We start from the raw sequence: 24,942 nt of genomic DNA on the forward strand, positions 1-24,942 counted from the left end.
CTGCAACCTCTGCTTCCTGGGTTCAAGCAATTCTCCTGCCTCAGCCTTCCGAGTAGCTGGGATTAAAGGCACACGCCACCACGCCCAGCTAATTTTTTGTATTTTTAGTAGAAATGGGGTTTCACCATGTTGGCCAGGCTGGTCTCAAACTTCTGACCTCAAGTAATCCACCCACCTTGGCCTCCCAAAGTACTGGAATTACAGGCATGAGTCATCGCGCCTGGCCAATAATTTTAGATTTTATATAAAATATGCATGTCAAATGATTAATATTCTAAAAGAGAGAAGACAGAGTTTATAACCTCCAAACCAAAGAGGGAGAGGAAGAATTAAATTTGAAGAATAAGATACTTCCAAGTTAAGATGCAGAATCAACTAGTCTTCCAAGTTAAGATGCATACACTTCCAACCAAAAGCCCCAATTAAAAGTTATATATATATATATGGAGAGGGAGAGAGAGAGAGAGAGAGAGAGAGAGAGACTGAGTCTCGCTCCATCACCCAGGCTGGAGTGCAGTGGCTCAATCTTGGCTCACTGCAACTTCCACCACCTGGGTTCAAGTGATTCTCCTACCTCAACCTACCAAGTATCTGGGACTACAGGTGCCCACCAACACACTTGGTTAATTTTTTTTTTTTTTTTTTTGAGATGGAGTTTCACTCTTGTTACCCAGGCTGGAGTGCAATGGCACGATCTCAGCTCACCACAACCTCTGCCTCCTGGGTTCAAGTGATTCTCCTGCCTCAGCCTCCCGAGTAGCTGGGACTACAGGCGTGCGCCACCATGCCCAGCTAATTTTTGTATTTTTAGTAGAGACAGGGTTTCACCATGTTGACCAGGATGGTCTCGATCTCTTGACCTCGTGATCCACCCATCTCGGCCTTCCAAAGTGCTGGGATTACAGGCGTGAGCCACCGCGCCCGGCCTAATTTTTTAATTTTTAGTAGAGATGGGGTTTCTCCATGTTAGCCAGGCTGGACTTGAACTCCTAACCTCAAATGATCTGCCCACCCTGGCCTCCCAAAGTGTTGGGATTACAGGCATGAGCCCCTATGCCTGGCTTCAATATATATTTTTTAATATTTATTTTTTAAAAATTAATGGAGAGGTCTGGGCATGGTGGCTCACGTCTGTAATCCAAGCACTTTGGAGGCCAAGGCGGGTGGATCACCTGAGGTCGGGAGTTCAAGACCAGTCTGACCGACATGGTGGAACCCCGTCTTATTTAAAAAAAAAAAAAAAGGAAATAAAATTAATGGAGGGGAGAAGAGTTGGGGAAGGGAAGACAACAGTTTGGAAGACATGAACATATGGGCCAAATGACTTAACACAACAGAGAAGCAGAATTCTGAGACAGCAGTGAGGCACCAACCACATTCTCACCATGGGATCCTCAAAATACGTAGTCGTCGGAAACTACAAGCAACTCTAAAACTGGAGATGGTATGCGAGTGGAATTTAAAATAAGGAGGATTAGGTAAAAGCTGAGAAGCAGTTGGGTGCCAAATGCCCTCCAGTATTCTACACCATGGCATTCCTGCTTCTCCTACACCCTAGCAGATGATTGGCGGATTATTCCTGAAAGAAGGAATGACAGAACGCCTTTGCCTGGAGGGAGGCTGATTAGCACAGCTGAAGACTACCCTGGAAGGTGGGATTATGTGACTGTAGATGTACTGAAAGCTAAGACCTTCCTTAACCCTTTTCTCCAGCTTGGCTCCCAGAATGCTAGAAGTAAAACCTATATCCTCTAATTGGAAGATTAGAAGAGTCATTTCTGAGGAATATGAACAGCCACAGAGAAAAGACCTGAAGATACAGAAACTTGGTGTTTCCAAACTAGTGACCAATCCAGGTCACCAAATGAAACTTATTGTGACTTCACTGACTCAGAGTATCTAATTTGTTTTTCGTTCTCCCACTCTTAATCATAACAAAATGACATGGATTATGAGATAAGCCTGGATCTGAGTTAAGCCTTTAACGTTGTAGGGAGGAACTAAAGCGAACAGGAAAAGCTCTCAGAAGAATAGAAACTAGACAGGGAAAAAAACCTCCGAATTTCCAAACAACCCTATTATTAGGCTCAGTGGTGCACACCTGTAGTTCCGGCTACTCAGAAGAACTGAAGTGAGAAGCCCAGGAGTTCAAGACCAGCCTGGGCAATATAGCAAGACCGTGTCTCAACAAAACAAAACAAAAAACCTATTGTTAAGTCATTAGAGAGATAAGAGAAAATGTTACATCTACAAAACAAGAATGGATGCTATTTAAAATAAGAGCATTAAGAGAACCAAAAAAAGCAGTAGTAGAAACGAAAAACTTGAGGAAAAAGTTGAGGAAATACCTAAGATACTAAAGCAAAAAGAAAAGACAAGAAAGAGAGAGAGACAGCCCAGGAAGCCGAGAATCCAAATAATGCAAAAAGAGAGAACAGGGAAATTAAAGGGAAGAACACATCAATGAAACTATTCAAGAAAATGTCTCAGAATTGGAGGATGTGAGCTTGTAGATTGACAGAAGTCACAGAATGTTCAGCATAATTGTTAAAATAGACCCTCTCCAATGCACATTATGGTCACACTGTAGGTTCTTCAAGACAAAGAGATAACCTTCAAGTTTCCAAAAAGAAAAAAAAAAAACTTTCATAAGATCAGGAACCAGAATGACTTTAGAACTCCCAAAAGAGATACTTGAAACAGAAAGACAATGAAGCAATAACTTAACATTCTAAAGAAATATTATTTCCAACCTCAATTTTTTTTTTGAGATGGAGTTTTGCTCTTGTTGCCCAGGCTGGAATGCAATGGCGTGATCTCAGCTCACTGCAATCTCCACCTCCCGGATTCAAGTGATTCTCCTGCCTCAGCCTCCCAAATAGCTGGGATTACAGGCGCCCGCCATCATGCCAGGCTAATTTGTGTGTGTGTGTGTGTGTACTTTTGTAGAGACAGGGTTTCACCATGTTGGCCAGGCTGGTCTAGAACTCCTGACCTCAGGTGATCCACCCGCCTTGGCCTCCCAAAGTGATAGGATTACAGGCGTGAGCCATGGCGCCTGGCCTCCAACCTCAAATTCTTCAACCAGGCAAGCTATTGCTTCAATTTGAAAGTAGAATCGCAGTTTCAGATATGCAACGTCTCAGAAGTTACCTCATACACCCTTCTCAACAAGCTATTAGAAGCTGTCCTCTACCAAAATGAGAGTGTAAATTAGGAAACAGAAAGCAGATGCATGAAACAGGAGATCCAACACAGAAGGGAAGGTATGGGAATTTCCAGAATGACGACAAAGGCAGATCCTAAGATGATGCTTGTGTTCCAGGTGGAGAGGACAGCCTGTTCACGTTGAGGCAGTGTGACTCACGAGGCAAGTGGACGTAACTGAGGCTTATAATAACCATGCCCTCTGCTGGTGAGTGTGATCCACCAAAAGAAGGAATTAAATCAAGGAGGAAGGCACGGAACCCAACTCAGGAAAAAGGGAAAGAGTATTTACAAGGAGACATGAAAGGAAGACCCTAGCCGTGCAGCAGGTCCAGAGACCAGCTAGACCAGATTGAAGAGGTTTGGAGGCCTCCAGGATGGAGGAAAATAAAGCTCTCTAAGAAATGTGTGGAAGTGATGGATCTGGACCTGATGTGACTAAACTTGTGGAAAATTGTACCGAGGCTTTTTTAAAAAATTTTATTTGTTCATTTTTATTTTTTTTGTTACCCAGGGTAGTCTCAAACTCCTGAGGTCAAGCAATCCTCCCACCTCCGCCTCCTGAGTAGCTGGGATTACAGGTGCAAGATGCCGGGCCTGGCTCTCAAGAGGCCTTTAGATGGTGTGAGAAGGGTTGGTGATATGTACAAAGAAACCAAGCTAATGAAAACACTAGGCAATTATTAACTTCAGGAAAAAGCCAAAACTAAGAAAGGAATCATAATCACCATATACATTATCCAGCTATGAGTATTTGCATGAACGTTCTAATGTAAACACTGAATCCTGATTTAATTTAAAATTATAATATAATCTTATTTAATTTAAGAGAGCTAAATATTTCTAGTGTGGTTATATTATATTTAAATTATACTCTAATAGGAAGTTGATAGCTGAAGTCCAAAATTGATGAATAAAATATAAATGTGGCCTAGTGCTTGGCTCACACCTGTAATCCCAGCACTTGGGGAAGCCAAGGTGGGTGGATCACCTGCAGTCAGGAGTTCTAGACCAGCCTGGCCAACGTGGTGAAATCCTGTCTCTACTAAAAATACAAAAATTAGCCGGGCATGGTGGAATGTGCCTATAATCCCAGCTACTCAGGATGCTGAGTCAGGAGAATCCCTGGAACCTGGGAGGTGGAGGTTGCAAGTGAGCCGGAATCATGCCATCGCACTGCAGCCTGGGCAACAAGAGTGAAACGCTGTCTTGAAAATATACATATATATATATATATATTTTTTAAGATTATATATAAATAATTATATATTTTAGATTACATATAAAATATGTAATTTTTTATATGCAGATGGCACCACTGCATTCCAGCCTGAGTGACAGAGTGAGACTCTGTCTCAAAAATATATATATATAAGTATTCCATTTAGAAACAAGGATAATATGAATGTCAAAATAAATGGTGAAAAGAGTTGGAAATGGCTGATGTTGAGGAAGTGGGGAGTGAAGAGGCATGGACAGAAAACTGCTACTTTTTTGGGTATTTAAATGTCTACTACAATGTAAAGATACCTTAAGCTTGAACTTGAAAGGCAGAAAAATATATAACAAGCAAGTACAACTACCAGGACAAACGGACAAGCAAGGATTCTTGAGGGCCGGGCGCGGTGGCTCACGCCTGTAATCCCAGCACTTTGGGAGGCCGAGGCGGGTGGATCACGAGGTCAAGAGATTGAGACCATCCTGGTCAACATGGTGAAACCCCGTCTCTACTAAAAAATACAAAAAAATTAGCTGGGCATGGTGGCGCACGCCTGTAGTCCCAGCTACTCGGGAGGCTGAGGCAGGAGAATCACTTGAACCCAGGAGGCGGAGGTTGCGGTGAGCCAAGATTGTGCCATTGCACTCCAGCCTGGGTAACAAGAGCAAAGCTCCATCTCAAAAAAACAAAAGGATACTTGACAGAGATTAATTTCCATCATTATAGGAGACTTTAGCACACATTTCTCAGTAAGTTATGGATCAAGCAGATAAAAATTCACAAGAAAGTGAAAAATGTTAGCAACTTAAATTTGATTTAATATACATTATATTAGAACACTATAAAAAATTCAAGAGTACATATTTTTCTTAAGTATATGTGGATAATTTCTGACAATTGGCCGTGTATGAGGCTACAAAGTTTACTTCAACAATCAAAAAAATCAATAGCATACCAACATTATCTGACTATAATACAATTAGGTCAGAAGTCAAAAACAGAAAACTTCCAAACTTCCAATAGAAGGACCAGTTGTTAACTGGAGCTATTATTAAAAATTAAGCCAGGCTCAGTGACTCATACCTATAATCCCAGCACATTGAGAGGCCGAGGCAGGTGGATCACCTGAGGTCGAGAGTTTGAGACCAGCCTGAACAGCATAGTGAAACCCTGTCTCTATTGAAAATACAAAAATTAGATGGGCATGGTGGTGTGAGCCTGTAATCCCAGCTACTCAGGAGGCTGAGGCAGGAGAATAGTTGGAACCCAGGAGGCAAAGGTTGAATTGAGCCGAGATGGCACCACTGCATTCCAGCCTGAGCGATAGAGCGAGACTCCTTCTCAAAAAAAAAAAAAAAATTAAATTATACACATTTAAAAATAATAAATAATATTAAAATCAGGGCTGGGCGCAGTGGTTCATACCTGTAATCTCAGCACTTTGGGAGGCCAAGGCAGGTGGATCACAAGGTCAAGAGATGAGACCATCCTGGCCAACATGGTGAAACCCTGTCTCTATTAAAAATACAAAAGTTAACCAGGGTGGTGGCGCGCACCTGTAATCCCAGTTACTCAGGAGGCTGAGGCAGGAGAATTGCTTGAACCTGGGAGACAGAGGTTGCAGTGAGCCGAGATCACGCCACTGCACTCCAGTCTGGTCGACAGAGTGAGACTCTATCTAAAAAAAAAAACATATATATATATAAAACAAAGGTTTTTAAAAATATATATATACAAAGGTTTTGTTTTATATATATATAAAACAAAGGTAATGAATACTTAAAATCACCACTTCTTAATTACTTTATGATATTTTACTATAATCTATGCTCTTTTTTTCTTTTTTTGAGTCTCCTTGTCACCCAGGCTGGAGTGTGGTGGCACAACCATGGCTAACTGCAGCCTCAATCTCCCAGGCTCAAACGAGCCTCCTACCTCAGCCTCCCAAGTAGCTAGGACTACAAGCGTGTGCCACCACACCCAACTAATTTTAAAGTATTTTTTTGTAGAGACGAGGTCTCACTATGCTCCCCAGACTGGTGTCCAGCTCCTAGGTTCAAGCGATCCTCCTGCTTCAGTCTCCAAAAGTACTGCTGGGATTACAGGTGTGAACCACTGCGCCCATCCTAATCTGTGCTTTTGAGGTTATTTACATCTATCAATTGTATCTGTATTGTGAGAATACTATTATTATGGTATACTATTTTATTTCCATTTTTGCTGTAGTAAATTACGCATAAGATAAAATTTGCCATCTTAAGCATGTTTAAGTGTACAGTTCAGTGGTATTGTATACATTCATAATGTTGTGCAACCATCACCACTATCCATCTTTGTAATTCTTCTCAATTTGCGAAACTGAAACTCTATACGCATTAAACAATAACTTTCTATTCTCCTCTCACACAGCTCCTGGCAACCGCTGTTCTACTTTTTGTCTCTATGATTTTGACTAGTCTAAGTACCTAAGTTCCTAAGTGGAATATACAGTATTTGTCCTTTTGTAATTGGCTTATTTCACTCTGCATAATATCCTCAAGGTTCATTATTGTTGTAGCATATTGCAGAATTTCCTTCCTTCTTAAGGCTAATATTGCATTGTATGGATATACCTCATTTTGCTTATCCATTTCTCTATCTGTGGGCACTTGGGTTTCTTCCATATTTTAGCTAGTGTGAATAGTGCTGCTATGAACATGGGTATACAAATATCTCTTTGAAACCCTCCTTTCAATGACTCTGGGTTTATACCCAGAAGTGAAATGGCTAGATAATATGGTAATTCTACTTTTTTTTTTCTTTTTTCTTCCTACTATATAAAGTACATCTGAGCAGGGCAATTCTATTTTTAAACTTTTTCTTTTTTGAGATGGGGCCTTGCTCTGTGGCTTAGGCTGGTACACAGTGGCACAATCATAGTTCACTGCAGCCTCGAACTCCTGGCCTCAAGTGACCCTCTTGCCTCAACCTCCTGAGTACATTTTAAATTTTTTGAGGAGCCACCATACTGTTTTCCACAGCAGCTGCACCATTTATGTTCCCACCAGCAGTGCAGAAGGGTTCTAATTTCTCCACATCCTTGCAAACACTTGTTCTTTTCTTTTTCTTTTCTCTCTCTTTTTTTTTTTTTTTTTTTTTTTGAGACAGTGTCTCGCTCTGTCACCCAGGCTAGAGTGCAGTGGCACAATCTCAGCTCACTGCAACCTCCACCTCCCGTGTTCAGGTGATTCTCTGATTCTCCTGCCTTGGCCTCCCGAGTAGCTGGGATTACAGGCACTCACTACCACACTCGGCTGATTTTTGTATTTTTAGTAGAGATGGGGTTTCATCACATTGGTCAGGCTGGTCTCGAATTCCTGACCTCAGGTGATCCGCCCAACTCAGCCTCCCAAAGTGCTGGGATTACAGGCGTGAGCCACCATGCCTGGCCTATTTTCTGTTTTTTAAATAGTAGTCATCTTAATGGGTATGAGATGGTGTGTGATAAAGTGGCAGACGTTTGCCTCTTATCAGCCCCTGCCTTAAGAAGCCATGATTTCTCCTTCTGCTTTTCAGCCTAACTTCATGACCCCCCAACTGAGCACGGCCCTCTGGAAGAACGCCTTGAAGACTATGATCAGGACAGAGCACAGCCTCCCACATCTGTACCCTGAATCACGGCATTGTTAGAAAAAGTAAGTTCAAAGATCCTAGCCCTTGCCTTTTCCTGTACGTAAGATAATGTCAAACAGGATTAATTATTATGTCAAACTTTGATGAGATTTTGCTCGGGCTCTGTGGCTTACGCTGGTAGTCCCAGAACTTTGGGAGGCCGAGGCGGGCGGATCACGAGGTCAAGAGATCAAGACCATCCTGGCCAAGATAGTGAAACCAAGTCTCTACTAAAAGTACTAAAATTAGCTAGGCGAGGTGATGTGCGCCTGCAGTTCCAGCTACTCGGGAGGCTGAGGCAGGAGAATCACTTGAACCCAGGAGACGGAGGTTGTGGTGAGCCAAGATCGCACCACTGCACTCCAGCCTGGCAACAGCCAGACTCCGTCTAAAAACAAAACAAAACAAAATAAAACAAAAAAACTCTCTCTCTTGGGTTGCAATCCTCAGTAAGACTGAATTAAACTAACTTTTAGGCCTAATTTTTTTATTTGACAGTAATATCTTGTAGTCTTGATTTGCATTTCTCTAACAGCTAGTAATGTTGAGCATATTTTTGTGTGCTTATTGGCTGTTTGCATAACTTCTTAGGAGAAATATCTCCTTAAATCCTTTGCCCATTTTTAAATCAGGTTGTTTGACTTTTTGTTGTTGTGTTTCAGGAGTTCTTTATATATTCTAGATATTATTATTATTATTATTTTGAAACAGGGCGATACTCTGTTGCCCAGGCTGGAGTGCAGTGGCACAATCTTGGCTCACTACAACCTCCATCTCCCAGGTTCAAGCAATTCTCCTGCCTCAGCCTCGCAAGTAGCTGGGATTACTGGCACGTGCCACCGCTCCCAGCTAATTTTTATATTTCTGGTAGAGACGGGGTTTCACCATGTTGGCCAGACTGGTCTCAAACTCCTTGCCTCAAGTGATCCACCCACCTCGGCCTTCCAAATTGCTTGGATTACAGCTATAAGCCACTGCACCCAACCTAGTTGTTAATTTTTTATCAGGTATTTGATTTGCAAATATTTTCTCCCATTCTGTGGGTTGCCATTTACTCTGTTGACAGTGTCTTTGATGCACAAAATATTTTTTTACTTGATTGATTGATTGATTGAGACTGGGTCTCCTCTGTTGACCAGGCTAGAGTGCAGTGGCACAATCACAACTTACTGAAGCCTCAACTTCCCAGGCTCTGGTGATCCTCCCACCTCAGCCTCCTGAGTAACTGGGACTACAGGCATGCGCCACCACACGCAGCTAATTTTTTTGTATTTTTTGTAGACAAGGTTTCACATATTACCCAAGCTGGTCACAATCTCTGGGGCTGATGCGATCTGCCTGCCTCAACCTCCCAAAGTGCTGGAATTACAGATGTGAGCCACCGTGCCCAGCCTATTTTAGTTTTTTTGAAGTTTGATTTGTCTATTTTTTCTTTTGCTGCCTGTGCCTTTGGTATCATATCCAAGAAATCATTGTTAAATCTAATGTCGTGAAGCTTTTGCCCTAGGTTTACCTCTAGGAATTGTGTTGCTTTAGATCTTACACTTAGGTCTTTGATACATTTTGAGTTAATTTTCGTATATGGTATAAAATGGTCCAACTTCATTCTTTGCACGTGGATAGCCTACATAATGGTGTGCTATTGAACATCTCTTCCCAACTCTGTATTCAGTGGTATCACATTGATAGCTTGGAATCAGACACAATGGGAGTATTTACACAATAGTAATTGGCAAATACAAATCAAGACTTTTTTTTCAGGGATCCACTCGTTAAATGTTTATCAGCACACCACTGGATGTACAACTTTGAATTGCATCCAAAGAATAAAATGGAGTAAAGGATGAATAGATGTGTGTTAAAGCAAATACAGTAAAAAGTAGAATCTAGCTGGGTACGTATTATATATTCACTTTTCCATTATTTCAACATTTTTTATATTTGAAATTTTTCATACTAAGATGTTGGAAAAAGTAAAGAAAAGCGGGGAAAGGCAGCAAAAAAAAAAGAGGCACCTAATTATTATTATTATTATTTTTGTTTTTAAAATGGAGTTTCACTCTTGTTGCCCAGGCTGGAGTGCATTGGCATAATCTCAGCTCACTGCAGCCTCTGCCTCCAGGGTTCAAGCAATTATCCTGCCTCAGCCTCCCTAGTAGCTGGATTACAGGTGCCCACCACCATGCCCAGCTAATTTTTTGTATTTTTAGTAGAGACAGGGTTTTGCCAGGTTGGCCAGGCTGGTCTTAAACTCCTGGCCTCGAGTTATCTGCCTTCCTACTGGGCTCCAGTGATCCTACTGCCTCAGCCTCCTAAGTAGCTGGGACTACAGGCATGCTCCACCACGCCCACCTTGGAACTACATTTTTAAAGTGCTGAAAGCAGGGAAAAAACTGTCAACCCAGAATTATATATCCAATAAAATTATCCTTTAACAATGAAGGTGAAATAGTGACATTTTTAGTTAAACAAAAGCTGAGTTAATGTGTCACTTGGAGACTGCACCTCAAGAAACGCTAAAGAAAGTTATTCACACTGAAGAGAAATTATACTACATTATACAGATCTACAGAAATAAATGAAAGATATCAGAAATGGCAAAATTGCTGGGCACAGTGGCTCACGCTTGTAATCCTAGCACTTTGGGAGACTGAGGCAGGTGGAGCACCTGAGGTCAGTAGTTCAAGACCAGCCTGACCAATATGGTGAAACCCTGTCTTAAAAAAAAAAAAAGAAAAGAAAAGAAATGGCAAAATTGTGGGTAAATATAGAAACTATTTTTATCTTTTCTTTTTTTTTTTTTTAAGATGTAGTTTCACCATATTGGTCAGGCTGGTCTTGAACTCCTGACCTCAGGTGATCCGCCTGCCTTGGCCTCCAAAGTGCTTGGATTACAGGCGTGAGCCACCACTCCCGGCCTATTTTTTCTTTTCTTAATCTCTTTTTAATGTAATAAAATTCAGTCATCCATAAAAGCAGTAATTTAATCTGAAAGTACAACACAAGAAGCAATATTAGAGTTTGTTTAGTAGATTATGTTTTAGCTTTGAAAGCAATAGAAATCAATTATCCCAGTTTTCTTTCTATAAAATACCATATTTTTCAAAGCCTTATATGAAAAAAATTTAATTGGAATATAATGACAGATGATATTTCATAATATTTAAAATATAAAGTGAGGTCAATGACTCAAAAAAGTTATCACTGCACTAAGTTTGAGGGGAAATTTCATAATTTAGATCATAACAGATATAAAATATAATAGTACAACTTTTTAGTGCTTGACAAGAAGGAATCATGACAAAAAGGTCAGTATGAAACCCTTTAATTACAGTAGCAATATCTACCATTTGAAATGCATCCATGCTCTTTAGTATACTCATATTAGAGTCAAGTATATTTATTTTCACATGTGTTATAACTGCTATTGCAAAGGAAAAATACTGTCTTATTTTCCAAGAGATACACACAGGGCATTTTTTTTCTCCATGGAACTTGTGCAAAGCAATATAAGATCTAAATTCTTCACATAATATATAAAACGAGAAGCTTCCTCAGACTGATGTTTTGAAGTCTGGAATGCTGGCACTTTCCAAGTAGGCAACAGTTCTTCATTCCTGTAATCTGGCTCAGAGCTGCTGTTGACTATGGACCTGGAGCAGCAAACATGATTCCTTTTTAGGTTTCTTCTTTTCCACTGGTGTTTTTCTGTTTATCTGTCTGACCTGACCAGGTCATAAAATACTCATTAAAGTTTAACTTTGAGCTGGGCGTGGTAGCTCACGCCTGTAATCCCAGCACTTTGGGAGGCTGAGGCAGGCAGATCACTTGAGGCCAGGAGTTCCAGACCAGCCTGGCTAACGTGAAACCTTGTCTTTACTAAAAGTACAAAAATTAGCCAGGCGTGGTGGCCTGTAATCCCAGCTACTCAGGAGGCTGAGGCACAAGAATTGTTTGAGCATCACTTGAGCCTGGAAGGCAGAGGTTGCAGTGACCAGAGATGGTGGCACTGCACTCCAGCCTGGGTGACAGAGCAAGACTCTGTATCCAAAAAAAAAAAAAAAAAAAGTTTAACCTTGACCTTGCAAAAGATTCTAAAAAGGCATAATTATACCACTGTCTGCCTGTTCTTTGTCAGCTACTCACTCATCTCCAGGTCACCTTTATTGCCAACCAAACTCATTGGAACATCTTCTGTGTCCTTAACCTGTAAAATCTGTTCCTTCAGGTCCTGTAAGTCATTAAACATGGACTGAGCTATTATAGAATATACTAGTGCAGGCCAGGCATGGTGGCTCACACCTGTAATCCTAACACTTTGGGAGGTCAAGGCGGGAGGATCACTTGAGCCCAAGAGTGTGAGATCAGCCTAGGCAATATAGTGAGAACCCATCTCTAAAAAAATAAAGAACTAGCTGGGTGTGGTGGTGCACACCTGTAGTCCCAGCTATTCAAGAGGCTGAGGTGGGAGGATTGTGTGAGGCAGGGAGGTGGATACTACAGTGAGCCGTGGTTGCACCACCGTACTCCAGCCTGGGCAATAAAGTGAGACCTGTCTCAAAAAAAAAAAAAAAAAATATATATATATATATATATATATAGTAGTGCAAACCCTTGGCCATTCTTCATACAAAAATCCCTAATTGCTGTAAGTTGCTCTGTTCCTGCTATATCCAAGATTTTGAGCATGTACTGTTGGCAGTCTTCTTCAGTTTACTTTCTGTAGGAATCTTCTATCATTGGGTCATATTTTTCAACAAAAATTCCCTGAATAAACTAAACTGTCAGAATAGACTTCCCAACACCTCCTGAACCAAGGACCACTGGCTTGTACTCATGCATGATAGGGTCTGTTTAAGTACTGACAATCTACTCAATGCCCTTGAAGGTGCAGTGAGACACAAAGGCATGATTTATTTATTTATTTATTTATTTTTAGACAAGATCTCCCTCTGTTGCCCAGGCTGCAATGGCACAATCACAGTTCACTACAGCCTCAAACTCCTGAGCTCAAGGGATTCTCCCACCCTCAGCCTCCCAAGTGCTAGCATTACGGGCTAGAGCCATCTCTCCCAGCCCTCACACTCTTATACACAGGGCTGGCCCTGTGGGAATCTATTCCTATCTCCCCTCCCCTCCTCCTTCCACCTTTCAGCCGTGGCTTCTGCTGATGCACTCTCTACGTGGTGAGAGCCTCTGTTTATAAAGTGTAACTATTTTTTTTTAAATAACAGCTTTATATAGCTATAATTCACATACCTTATAATTTCCCTATTTAGGTGTACAATTAAATGGTTTTTGGTATGTTGACAGAGTTGTGCAACCATCACCACAATCAATTTTAGAACATTTTCATTACCCACTGCTATGAACTAAATGTGTTGCCCCTGAAATTTGCATGTTGAAGCCCTAACCCTCGGTATAATGGTACAGTAGTTTCCTCTTACCCAGTTTTACTTTCTGCAATTTTACTAACCTGCAGTTAACTGTGGCTGAAAAGATTACATGGAGAATTCCAGACATAAGCAATTCATAAGGTTTTTGTTTTTGCTGTTGTTGCTGTTGTTTTTGAAACAGGATCTCACTCTGCCACCCAGGCTGGAGTAGAGTGGCATGATAATGGCCCACTGCAGCCTCAATCTCCTGGGCTCAGGTGATCCTCCCATCTCAGCCTCCCAGGTAACTGTAACTACAGGCACATGCCACCATGCGCAGATAATTTTTTTGTATTACTTGTAGAGACAGGGTTATGCCATGTTGCCCAGACTAGTCTCAAAGAACTCATAAGTTTTAAATTGTGTGCCATTCTGAGTAACATGATGAAATCTCATGCTGTCCTGCTCCATCCCACCTGGGACATGAGCCATTCCTTTGTCCAGCATATCAGTACTGTGCATGCCACCTGCCCATTAGCCACTTAGCCATCTCGGTTATCAGATCGGCTGTTGTAGAATCACAGTGCTTGTGTTCAAGCAACCCTTATTTTACTTAATAATGGCTCCACAAAGTGCGAGAGTAGTGATGCTGGCATATTGTTATACGTTTTATTATTAATTTCTATTAATATCTTACTGTGCCTAATTTATAAATTAAGCATTACCATAGTTATAAGAAAAACATAGTATACATATAGTTTGGTACTACCTGTGGTTTCAATCATGCCATGGGGGTCTGCAGGTAAGTGGGGACTACCGTACGTGGAGATGGAGCTTTTGACAGGTAATAGGTTTAGATGAGCTCATGAGGGTAGAACCATCAGGATAGGATTAGTGCCTTATAAGATGAGACACAAGAGAGCTTGCTCTTGCTGTTTTTCTACCATGTGAGGACACAGCATGAAAGTGGCCACGGGGAACATGTTCTCAGGACCTCCTAGAGTTGTGTCATGGAGGGAAAAAAAAGTAAGGAAAGAAAGAAAGAAAACGGCCATCTTCAAGCCAGGAAGAGAGCCCTCACCAGAACTCAACCATGCTGGCACCCTGATCTTGAACTTTCAGTCACCAAAACTGAGAACAGAAATTTCTGTTATTTAAGCCACTCAGTCTATGGTATTTTGTTATGGCAGCCAGAGCTAAGACACCTACCAAAACAAACAAACAAAAACAAAACCTGTACTTGCTGGTAGTCATCTCCTCTTTCCCCAGCATCTCCTCCACAGCTCTAGGCAACCACTAATCCATTTTCTATCACTATAGATTTTCCTGTTCCTCACATCTCATAAAAATGGAATCATACAACTTGTGATCTTTTGTGACTGGCTTAATTTGTCTAGCATAATGTTAAACAAAAAATAACATTGTATTGTGGGGCTTATAATGTATATATAAATAAAATATATGACAATACTGTTACAGAAGAAAGAGAAGTAAACAATTATATTATTGTTAATTCTACGTAGGCTATTTATTTTAATAACTAGAGCAACCACTAAAAATAAAAACAAAGAGGCATAACTAAAAAGCCAATAGAGGAGTTAAATAAAATAGAATGCTAAAAATATAATCAGTTAACCTAAAAGAAAGAAAGGAAGAGAATTGATGTACAAATAGATGGGATGAATAAAAAACAAATAGCAAGATGGTAAATGTAAATATAATCATATCAATAATTACATTAAGAATAAATGGACTAAGTCATACAACTAAAAGGCAAGAGATTTACAGACTAGGGAAAAAAAAGACCCAACTATTTGTTATCTATAAGAGATGTACTTTAAAGGTAAAGACACAGATCAGTTGAAAGTAAAAGGATGGAAAAAAAGATACAACATGCTAACTGTACACATAAGAAAGCTAATGTAACTTTTAATATCAGGTAAGTCAGACTTCAAGACAAGGAGTACTGGCCAGACACAGTGGTTCGAACCTGTAATCCCAACACTTTGGGAGGCTGAGGCAGGAGGATTGCTTGAGGCCAGGATTTTAAGACCAGCCTGGGCAACAGAATGAGACTCTGTCTCTACAATATATATATTTTAAAATTAATAAATAAATAAATAAAATAAAATAATTGAGACAGGGACTTGCTATGTTGCCCAGACTGGTCTTGAAGCCCTGGACTCAAGTCATCCTCCCACCTCAGCCTCCCAAAGTGTTGAGATTACAAGCATGAGCCACCATACCTGACTTCAATTATTTAAAAAAATAAAAGACAAGGAGTATTACCAGAAATAAAAAGGGAAATGACCATAATGACAAAACAGTCAGTCCTTTAGAAAGCTATACCAATGTTAAACATGTTTGCACCTGTAACAGAGATATGAAAAGGCTGGGCACAGTGGCTCACACCTGTAATCCCAGCAATTCAGGGGGCTGAGGCAGGGCAACCACTTTAGATCAGGTGTTCGAGACCAGCCTGGCCAATATGGTGACACTCTGTCTCTACTAAAAATATAAAAATTAGCCAAGTGTGGTGGTGCATGCCTGTAGTTCCGGCTACTCAGGAGGCTGAGGCAGGAGAATAGCTTGAACTCGGAAGGCAGAGGTTGAAGTGAGCCGAGATTGTGCCAGTGCACTCCAGCCTGGGTGACAGACCAAGATGCCATCTCAAAAAACAAACAAAAACAAAACATATGAACAAAAACTGACAGAACTAAAGGGAGAAATAAGCAAATTCTCAACCATAGTTTGAGATGTTTAGACCTCTCTCAATAATTGATGAGTCAAGTAGATAATACATCAGAAAACATATAGATGATTTGAATAATCCTAACAACAAACTGGACCTAACTGACATTTATAAAATGCTATTTACAGCAACTGCAAAATACACATTCTTTTCAAATGCAACTAGAATGTCCACCCAGATAGACCATATTCTGGTTCATGGTCTATTCATTGAAGCTCAACAAATTTCACCAGATTTTTTAAAACATGTGGGATGAAGCCAACATGGTCCTCTAGAGGAAATTTATAGCTTTAAATGCCTATATTAGAAAAGCAAGGGGCTGATAGGTCTTAAACTAAGAAGTCAGAAAAAGAACACTGAAAAAAAAAAAAAGAAAGAAAGTGAGTTCCCATGCTTCCACTAAGGAACATGAGAGCGGTTCCATTGAATTGGAAGTTGAGACTGTCTCCTAGACTTTTTGGGCTTTTCTACCATTGAATAATCAGGAAAAAGATGAGATCGAAATATTATTTTATTATTGATTATTGATCCTGATTTTCAAAATTGTAAAATAGAAGAAATAGGGTTGCTGCTGTACAATAAGAGCAAAACAAGAGCTACTTAGAATCTAGAGGAACACCTTGCAGATGCTTCCTAATACTACCACGTTTAGGGGTTAAAAGTCAGTAGAAAGGCCGGGCGCGGTGGCTCACGCCTATAATCCCAACACTTTGGGAAGCCAAGGTGGGTGGATCACGAGGTCAAGAGATCGAGACCATCCTGGTCAACATGGTGAAACCCTGTCTCTACTAAAAATACAAAAATTAGCTGGGCATGGTGGTGTGCGCCTGTAGTCCCAGCTACACGGGAGGCTGAGGCAGGAGAATTGCTTGAACCCAGGAGGTAGAGGTTGTAGTGAGCTGAGATTGTGCCATTGCACTCCAGCCTAGGTAACAAGAGCGAAACTCTATCTCAAAAAAAAAAAAAAAAAAAAAGAAGTCAATAGAAAGCAACCTCATAAGGGTACCAAGGGCCCAGATCCTTTAGAAATAAACGTTTGGGTCACAGCACGAGATGGAGAGCTGCTGGGCTGAGCTGCTGGTTGTGAGCTAAGAGAGCATGGAATGAGTGGTGGAAGGAGGAAATTACAAATGTCATTTCCTAGTGACCTAGTGACCAGTTGCGTAAATGAGGACTATAGCATGCACCCATATTTTCTTCTTTGCTGTGTTGACATTTTTAATGAATTTTCCCCGTTTTATAAAAAATATTTATTTTTTGTTGATTAACTTTATAATCTATTGGCAGAATGCTAATGCTATGACAGAATTAAAAGAAAAGGGGACATTACCCAGAGATCCTAGTCTTGGAGCTGGATGCAGTAAGTCATGGGGCTTTCCAACGTCTTCCTTTGCAGGGAAGAGTAAGTTCATTTTCATTTGTCCACAGGATAAATGAATTGTGAGCAAGAAGAGTTTGTTATTGTTTTGGGAATTTCAGTATGAAAGCAGATGTTGGGCAGCCAAGAAGAGGAGTGCAGTGGGCATGCATCGTGCTTGTATGTCTTTTGAATAGCTTTCCTATCTGGGGGGAATTTCTTACATTATGCGGTTCTGTCTTACCAACAGAGGAGCTAGAATTTGTTTTCCCTTGCTGCTAGAACTCAGGCATGTGACAGAGGCTCTATACTATTTTTTTAAAACTTCTATTTAGGTTCATGGGTACATGTGCAACTTTGCTATATAGGTAAACTCATGTCATGGGGGTTTGTTGTACAGATTATTTTGTCACCTAGGTGCTAAGCCTAGTACCCAATAATTATTTTTTCTGATCCCCTCCTTCCCCGCACCCTCCACCCTCAAGAAGGCCTCAGTGTCTGTTGTTCCCCTCTTTGTTGGATATTAGACCTTTGTCACATGCATAGTTTGTAAATATTTTCTTCCATTCTGTGAGTTGTTTGTTTACTCTGTTGATAGTTTCTTTTGCTGTGCAGAAGCTCTTATGTTCAATTAGATTCCATTTGTCAATTTTATTTTATTTATTTTTTATTTTTTTTAAAGACAGGGTTTCACCATGTTGGTCAGGCTGGTCTTGAACTCCCGACCTCAGGTGATCTACCCGCCTTGGCCTCCAAAGTGCTTGGATTACAGGCGTGAGCCACCATGCCCCGCCGTCAATTTTTGCTCTTATTGTGGTTGCTTTTGCTGTTTTTGTCATGAAATCTTTGCCTGTTCCTATGTCCAGAATGGTATTGTCTTCCAGGGTTTTTAGTTTTGGGTTTTACATTTAAGTCTTCAATTAGTCTTGAGTTGATTTTTGCTTATGGTGTAAGGAAGGGGTCCAGATTCAATATTTTGCATATGCTTAGCCAGTTCCACATATCCAAGCACCATTTATTGATAGGGATTTCTTTCCCCATTGCTTGTTTTTGTCAGCTTTGTTGAAGATCAGATGGTTGTAGGTGTGCAGCTTTGTTTCTGGGTTAGCTGTTCCACGCTGTTGGTCTATGTATTTGTTTTTGTACCAGTTCCATGCCATTTTGGTTACTGTAGCCCTGTAGTATAGTTTGAAGTCAGGTAACGTGATGCCTCTAGCTTTTTTCTTTTCACTTAGGATTGCCTTGGCTATTGGGCTCTTTTTTTGGTTCCATATGAATTTTAAGATAGTTTTTTCTGGTTCTGTGAAGAATGTCATTGGTAGTTTGATAGGAATAGCATTGAATCTGTAATTGCTTTGGTCAGTATGCCTATTTTAATGATATCAATTCTTCCTATGCATGAGCATGAAATGTTTTTCTGGCCGGGCACGGTGGCTCACGCCTGTAATCCCAGCACTTTGGGAAGCTGAGGTGGGCAGATCACCTGAGGTCGGGAGTTCAAGACCAGCCCAACCAACATGGAGAAACCCCATCTCTACTAAAAAAAATAATAACAATACAAAAATTAGCCAGGCATGGTGACACATGCCTGTAATTCCAGCTACTCGGGAGGCTGAGGCCGGAGAATCACTTGAACCTGGGAGGCGGAGGTTGCGGTAAGCCGAGATCTCTATCACTGCACTCCAGCCTGGATGATAGAGCAAGACTCTGTCTCAAAAATGAATAAATAAATAAATATTGAAAACATTAGCCAGGCATGGTGGTGTGCACCTGTAATCCCAGCTACTTAGGCAGTTGAGGCAGGAGGATCGCTTGAGCCCAGGAGTTTGAGGTTTCCATGAGCCATGATCATGCCACTGCATGCCAGCCTGGGTGAGAGAGGAAGACCTTGCCCACCCCCCAAAAAAAAAGAATCATTTTGCTGCATTCTGTTAATAGTATACTGTGAAGATTCTTCCATGTCCATTCATATAGGCCATTCTTTTTTAATAGCTGCATAATATTTCATTGTACAGATGCTTCATAGTTTATTATGAATTAAGTATTAATCCTAAACTACTGAAAATAAAGTTTCAATGAATATTCTTGTACAAAAAAAATGTATGGTCATTTGAATAAGTCTGCAGGATTGATTTCCTAGAAGGAAGATTCCTGAATCAAAGGGATTTGCATTTAAGATTGAGATAATGGCCAGGCTCAGTGGCTCAGGCCTGTAATCTCAGCACTTTGGGAGGCCAAGGCAGGTGGATCACTTGAAGTCAGGAGTTCAAGACCAGCCTGGCCAACATGGTGAAACCCCGTCTCTACTAAAAATACCAAAAAAAAAAAAAAAAAAAAATTGCTGGGCACGGTGGCACACACCTGTAATCCCAGCTACTTAGGAGGCTGAGACAGGAGAATGGCTTAAACCTGGGAGGCAGAGGTTGCAGTGAGCCAGAATTGCACCACTGCACTCCAGCTTGGGTGACAGAGTGAAACTCTGTTTCCAAAAATAAAAATGAAATAAAATAAAATAAAATTGGGATAGTTACTGTTTCGTTTTTGATTTTTGTTTCATTTTTTATTTTTTGAGATAGTTACTGTTAAATTGCTTCCAGAAAAGTTGTACAAATTTATAGTCCCACTAAAAAGCTAGCCCACTTCCCCTGCTCTCACCAATTCTCTAAAAATTTTTTCTAATCTGATAGGCAAATAATGCTTTATTTGACTATTGCTGACATTCAGTAGTTTTTTTCATGTTTATTGGTCGTCACTCAGTGTCTTCTGCAGATTGCTTGTTCAAATCCTTTTTTCTTTCTTTTTTTTCTGAGCAGACCAAATCCTTTTTTCTATTGGACTTTTGGCCATTTTCTTAGTGATTTGTAGGAGTTTTTAATATTTTATATATGCCTTGTTTCGGATGTTCCACATATTTTTCTTCCCACCAAGTCATTGCTCAACTTTGTTAAGAGTCTTTAGTCTTAGAGAAATTTAAAATACTTATTATTGGCGCACTTGGAGTCTTGCATTTCAGTTTGTTTATTTCTTCATTTCAAAAAGGACTTGCCGGGCCTATGAGACTACACAGAATGAAGAGTAAGTTCAGGCAAGGACAGACTAAAGGTGGAATATAAAGATAAGGCCCCAAGATAACTTAAAAGCCACAAACGCCTCCAGTCCGGGCGGCACAAGTTCGTGCTTGGTCAGGAGAGAGTTGACGCCTTTGTTCAGGGTGCCGTGGTTGGGGTTGGCATCGTAGCAGCGGCTTGGAGGTAAGGCTCACCTGTGAGGTGGGGCAGCTGCCTAGCTGGGCTGCCCAGTCCCACCCATCCCCGGCCACACCCCCACCCCACCTGCAAGCTGCGCCTGGGCAGGGAATCCTGTGGTGGCCCAGGCCTCCTGCGTGTGGCTCTGGGAAATGACATTGCATTCCAGGCAAGTTTGTCCCTTGATACAAGGAACATGTATCCTTTTTGGTGATTTTTGTTTCTGTTTTTCTGAGACGGAATTTCCCTCTTGTTGCCCAGACTGGAGTGCAATGGAGCAATCTCAGCTCATCTCAACCTCCATCTCCTGGGTTCAAGCGATATTCCTGACTCAGCCTCCCAAGTATCTGGGACTACAAGCATGCGCCACCATGCCCAGCTAATTTTTGTATTTTTAGTAGAAATGGGGTTTCACCATGTTGGCCAGGATGGTCTGGATCTCTTGACCTCATGATCTGCCCACCTTGGCCTCCCAAAGTGCTGGGATTACAGGCATGAACCACCATGCCCAGCCTATTTAACTAATTATTAAATTGATTTTTTTAATTTTGAAATTCAGTTTTTAGTTTTGGTGACACCATAAGTTTGTTTTCAGGTTTCAAGAGTTTTCATAGACGATTGAAAATTCCGAGACCCTAAACTGTCCCACCCAGCAGGGCTTACGCCGCTCCCAATTTGGCTTACCTTACCAAAGACCCACATTCCCAATCTCTAGCTGCTATTAGGACCTTCAACATCTCCTGGGATGGGAGTTACAACCTAGGGCTCCAGTGAATTCTTTTGTTTTTTTTGTTTGTTTGTTTGTTTGTTTTTTTGAGACGGAGTCTCTCTCGTTGCCCAGGCTGGAGGGCAATGGCTCAATCTCAGCTCACTGCAAACTCTGCCTCCTGGATTCAAGAGATTCTCCTGCCTCCGCCTCCTGGGTAGCTGGGATTATAGTCACCCACCATCATGCCCTGCTACTTTTTAAATTTTTTTTTTGTATTTTTAGTAGAGACGGGGTTTCATCATGTTGGTCAGGCTGGTCTCGAACTCCTGACCTCAGGTGATCCACCGGCTTCAGCCTCCCAAAGTGCTGGGATTACAGGCGTGAGCTACCTCACCCAGCCCAATGAACTCATTTAAGGGAAGAAACCTGAAAGGAGAAATAGAGAACTTCTGCCTCTCTGTGCCTCAGACTCCAAATAGGTCTTTGGCTGCAGATAGAATTTTAACAACCCAAGAGGTTCTTTGGAAGGCTGGCTTGTAGGGGATTGGGAGAATCCAGTTTTTTTTGAGGGGAGGGGGAGGAATCCAGATTTGAATGAGGTATTTCTTTGATCAGTGAGGCTGTGTTAGGTGTTGTTAACTATTCCATGACCCACTAAATGTGGATCCCAACACTTAATGTGGTCTTTAATTGCGTATTTAGTTTTGTCATTATTTAATAGTCTGCCTCCCTCACCAACCGTAAACCAGTGCCCAGCATAGTGCCTGATACTGTGACACACAGTAGGTGTGTTTTGTTTGTTTGTTTTGGGGGGGTTATTTTTGAGACAGAGTCTTGTTCTGTCGCCCAGGCTGGAGCAAAGTGGCACAATCTCAGCTTACTGCAACCACCGCCTCCTGGATTCAAGCAATTCTCCTGCCCCAGCCTCCCGAGTAGCTGGGAGTACCGGTGTGCTAATTACCAGCACGCCCGGCTAATTTCTGTATTTGTAGTAGAGATGGGGTTTCACCATGTTGGCCGGGCTGGTCTCAAACTCCTGATCTCAAGTAATCCACCTTCCTTGGTCTCCCAAAGTGCTGGGATTACCAAGTGAGAGCCACTGCTCCCGGCCACTCAGAAAGCGTAAGTGTTTGTTTAACGAATGATGGTTGAATTGATACATTCTGCTCACTAGAGATTTTGATAGACTCTCACCCCATGATAAAGCCCAGTAACTAAATAGCACCAGGAGTACACCTGTAATTGAACAAAGTTAGGTTTCTCAACTTGCTGCAGTGAAGGAGCACACACCATCAGGGACTGTGGGACGTCTTAGTAAGAGGCAGTGAGGATGGGCTTGTTTGGAACTGTGCTTGGTGATTTTGGAGAGCATTTAAGGAAGCAAGAGTTTGTTCTGGGTCGAGCACTGTCAGGAAGCAAGGGCAATTTGATGATTGGGAATCTTAATAATTTTTATCTAGGAGGTAGGAGGGTCCTAGTAGGGCTAGAGTTGTCATTGTTAAAAAAAAAAAAAAAAAAAAAAAAAGCAATGGGCCAGGCGCAGTGGCTCACCCCTGTAATCCCAGCACTTTGGGAGACCAAGGCAGGCAGATAATGAGGTCAGGAGTTTGAGACCATCCTGGCCAATATGGTGAAACCCCATCTCTACTAAAAATACAAAAATTAGCTGGGTGTGGTGGCGAGCACCTGTAATCCTAGCTACTCAGGAGGCTGAGGCAGGAGAATCACTTGAACTCGGGAAGTGGAGGTTGTAGTAAGCTGAGATCACACCACTGCACTCCAGCCTGGGTGACAGAGTGACACTCTGTCTCAAAAAAAAAAAGGCCTGTAATCCCAGCACTTTGGGAGGCTGAGGTGGGTGGATCATGAGGTCAAGAGATGGAGACCATCCTGGCCAACAAGGTGAAACCCTGTTTCTACTACAGATACAAAAATTAGCAGGGCGTGGTGGCGCGTGCCTATAGTCCCAGCTACTCGGGAGGCTGAGGCAGGAGAATCGCTTGAACCCAGGAGGCAGAGATTGCAGTGAGCCGAGATCACGCCACTGCACTCCAGCCTGGCGACAGAGTGAGACTCCATCTCAAAAAAAAAAAAAAGCAGTAGTCACTCATGTTCGCCAAGGGAGAAGGATGCTTGGTCATTTCGAGTGGCATAGTGTCCTTGATTTTGCCTTGTTCTATCATGGTGGCAGAGCAACCTCATCTGACGTCAATATTCTGTGATATTCTGCCATGTTCAGCAAGGAACATGACAGCCTAGCTGTTGGCTGCCAGGCCAGTAGGGTGACCATCACAGTTTATCTGGGACCAAATACATCATTCCATTTGAGGCCAAGAGACCAAAGCCCAAGGGCTTACCCAAGATGTAGGACTTTCAGCACTAAAACTGGGAGAGTCCTGGGAAACCCGGGACAGTTGACTACTCTATGGGCCAGTTGCAAGCTGTCAGGTTATCTTTCTTTCTCATTAGGTACATAGAGTACTTGTCAAATCTTCCCTTAGTCACTGAAATGTATAGTATATGTGTAGACTGAAGCTTTTTTTTTTCTTTGAGACAGAGTCTTGTTCTGTTGCCCAGGCTGGAATGCAGTGGCACGACCTCAACTCACTGCCACCTCCACCTCCCGAGTTCAAGCGATTCCCCTGCTTCAGCCTCCTGAGTAGCTGGGATTACAGGCATACACCACCATGCCCAGCTAATTTTTGTAATTTTAGTAGAGAGAGGCTTTGACCATGTTGCCCAGGCTGGTCATAAACTGAAGAATGCTAACATGCACATGTGTGAATCCACCATACACACTAACATTCATCAATCCATTCACATGAACTCACATATTGCAAGCAAATACATATGCACCATACATATGTACATACATATCACAAACTCTACATGCTTATACATACATGTACCTAAACACTCATACACATGGATACACACCCCAAAATAAGTATACATTTAGGCCATTGGACAGATAGGGGAGACCACCCCAGGTAGGAAACCCAGAGGGGACCAGTAAGTGGGCCTCTGTGATATTGGGATTAGAAAGGGAAGTTGAGGCAGATTATGGAGGAAGGACTTTGAATTGCAAACATAGAGGTGTTGTGATGTCATGGAAACAGCCCTAGAATTGGAATTGAATGATCCTGATATTACATCACAGCTCTGCCACTTACTAGCTGTGTGACCTAGGGCAGTTGGCTTAACCTCTCTGTGCTTCAGTTTTCCTATCTATAAAACAGGATGTTGCAAGGATGTAACTAAGTTCTAGAATGTCGTAGGTGCTTAATCACAGGCCACAACTGTTGTGATTATGAAGCATATGTGGAGGCTAAAGGTATTTTAATGGAGGCTTCACCTTTCTAAAGTGGTGTGAGAAAGAAATACCTTTTTTTTAGTCAGAGTCTCACTGTTGCCCAGGCTGTAGTGC

The 24,942-nt window shown here is 41.6% G+C and overlaps 1 pseudogene; it reads right to left on the reverse strand.

Annotated features, from left to right (window-relative positions):
- Nucleotides 1–11,706: 11,706 nt before the first annotated feature.
- LOC135270957 (ras-related protein Rap-1A-like) lies at nucleotides 11,707–12,919 on the reverse strand (annotated as a pseudogene).
- Nucleotides 12,920–24,942: the final 12,023 nt, after the last annotated feature.

This window comes from Aotus nancymaae, unplaced genomic scaffold, assembly GCF_030222135.1.
Source record: "Aotus nancymaae isolate 86718 unplaced genomic scaffold, 86718_ANA_hifiasm-v0.15.2.pri h1tg000072l, whole genome shotgun sequence".
Lineage (NCBI taxonomy): Eukaryota > Metazoa > Chordata > Mammalia > Primates > Aotidae > Aotus > Aotus nancymaae.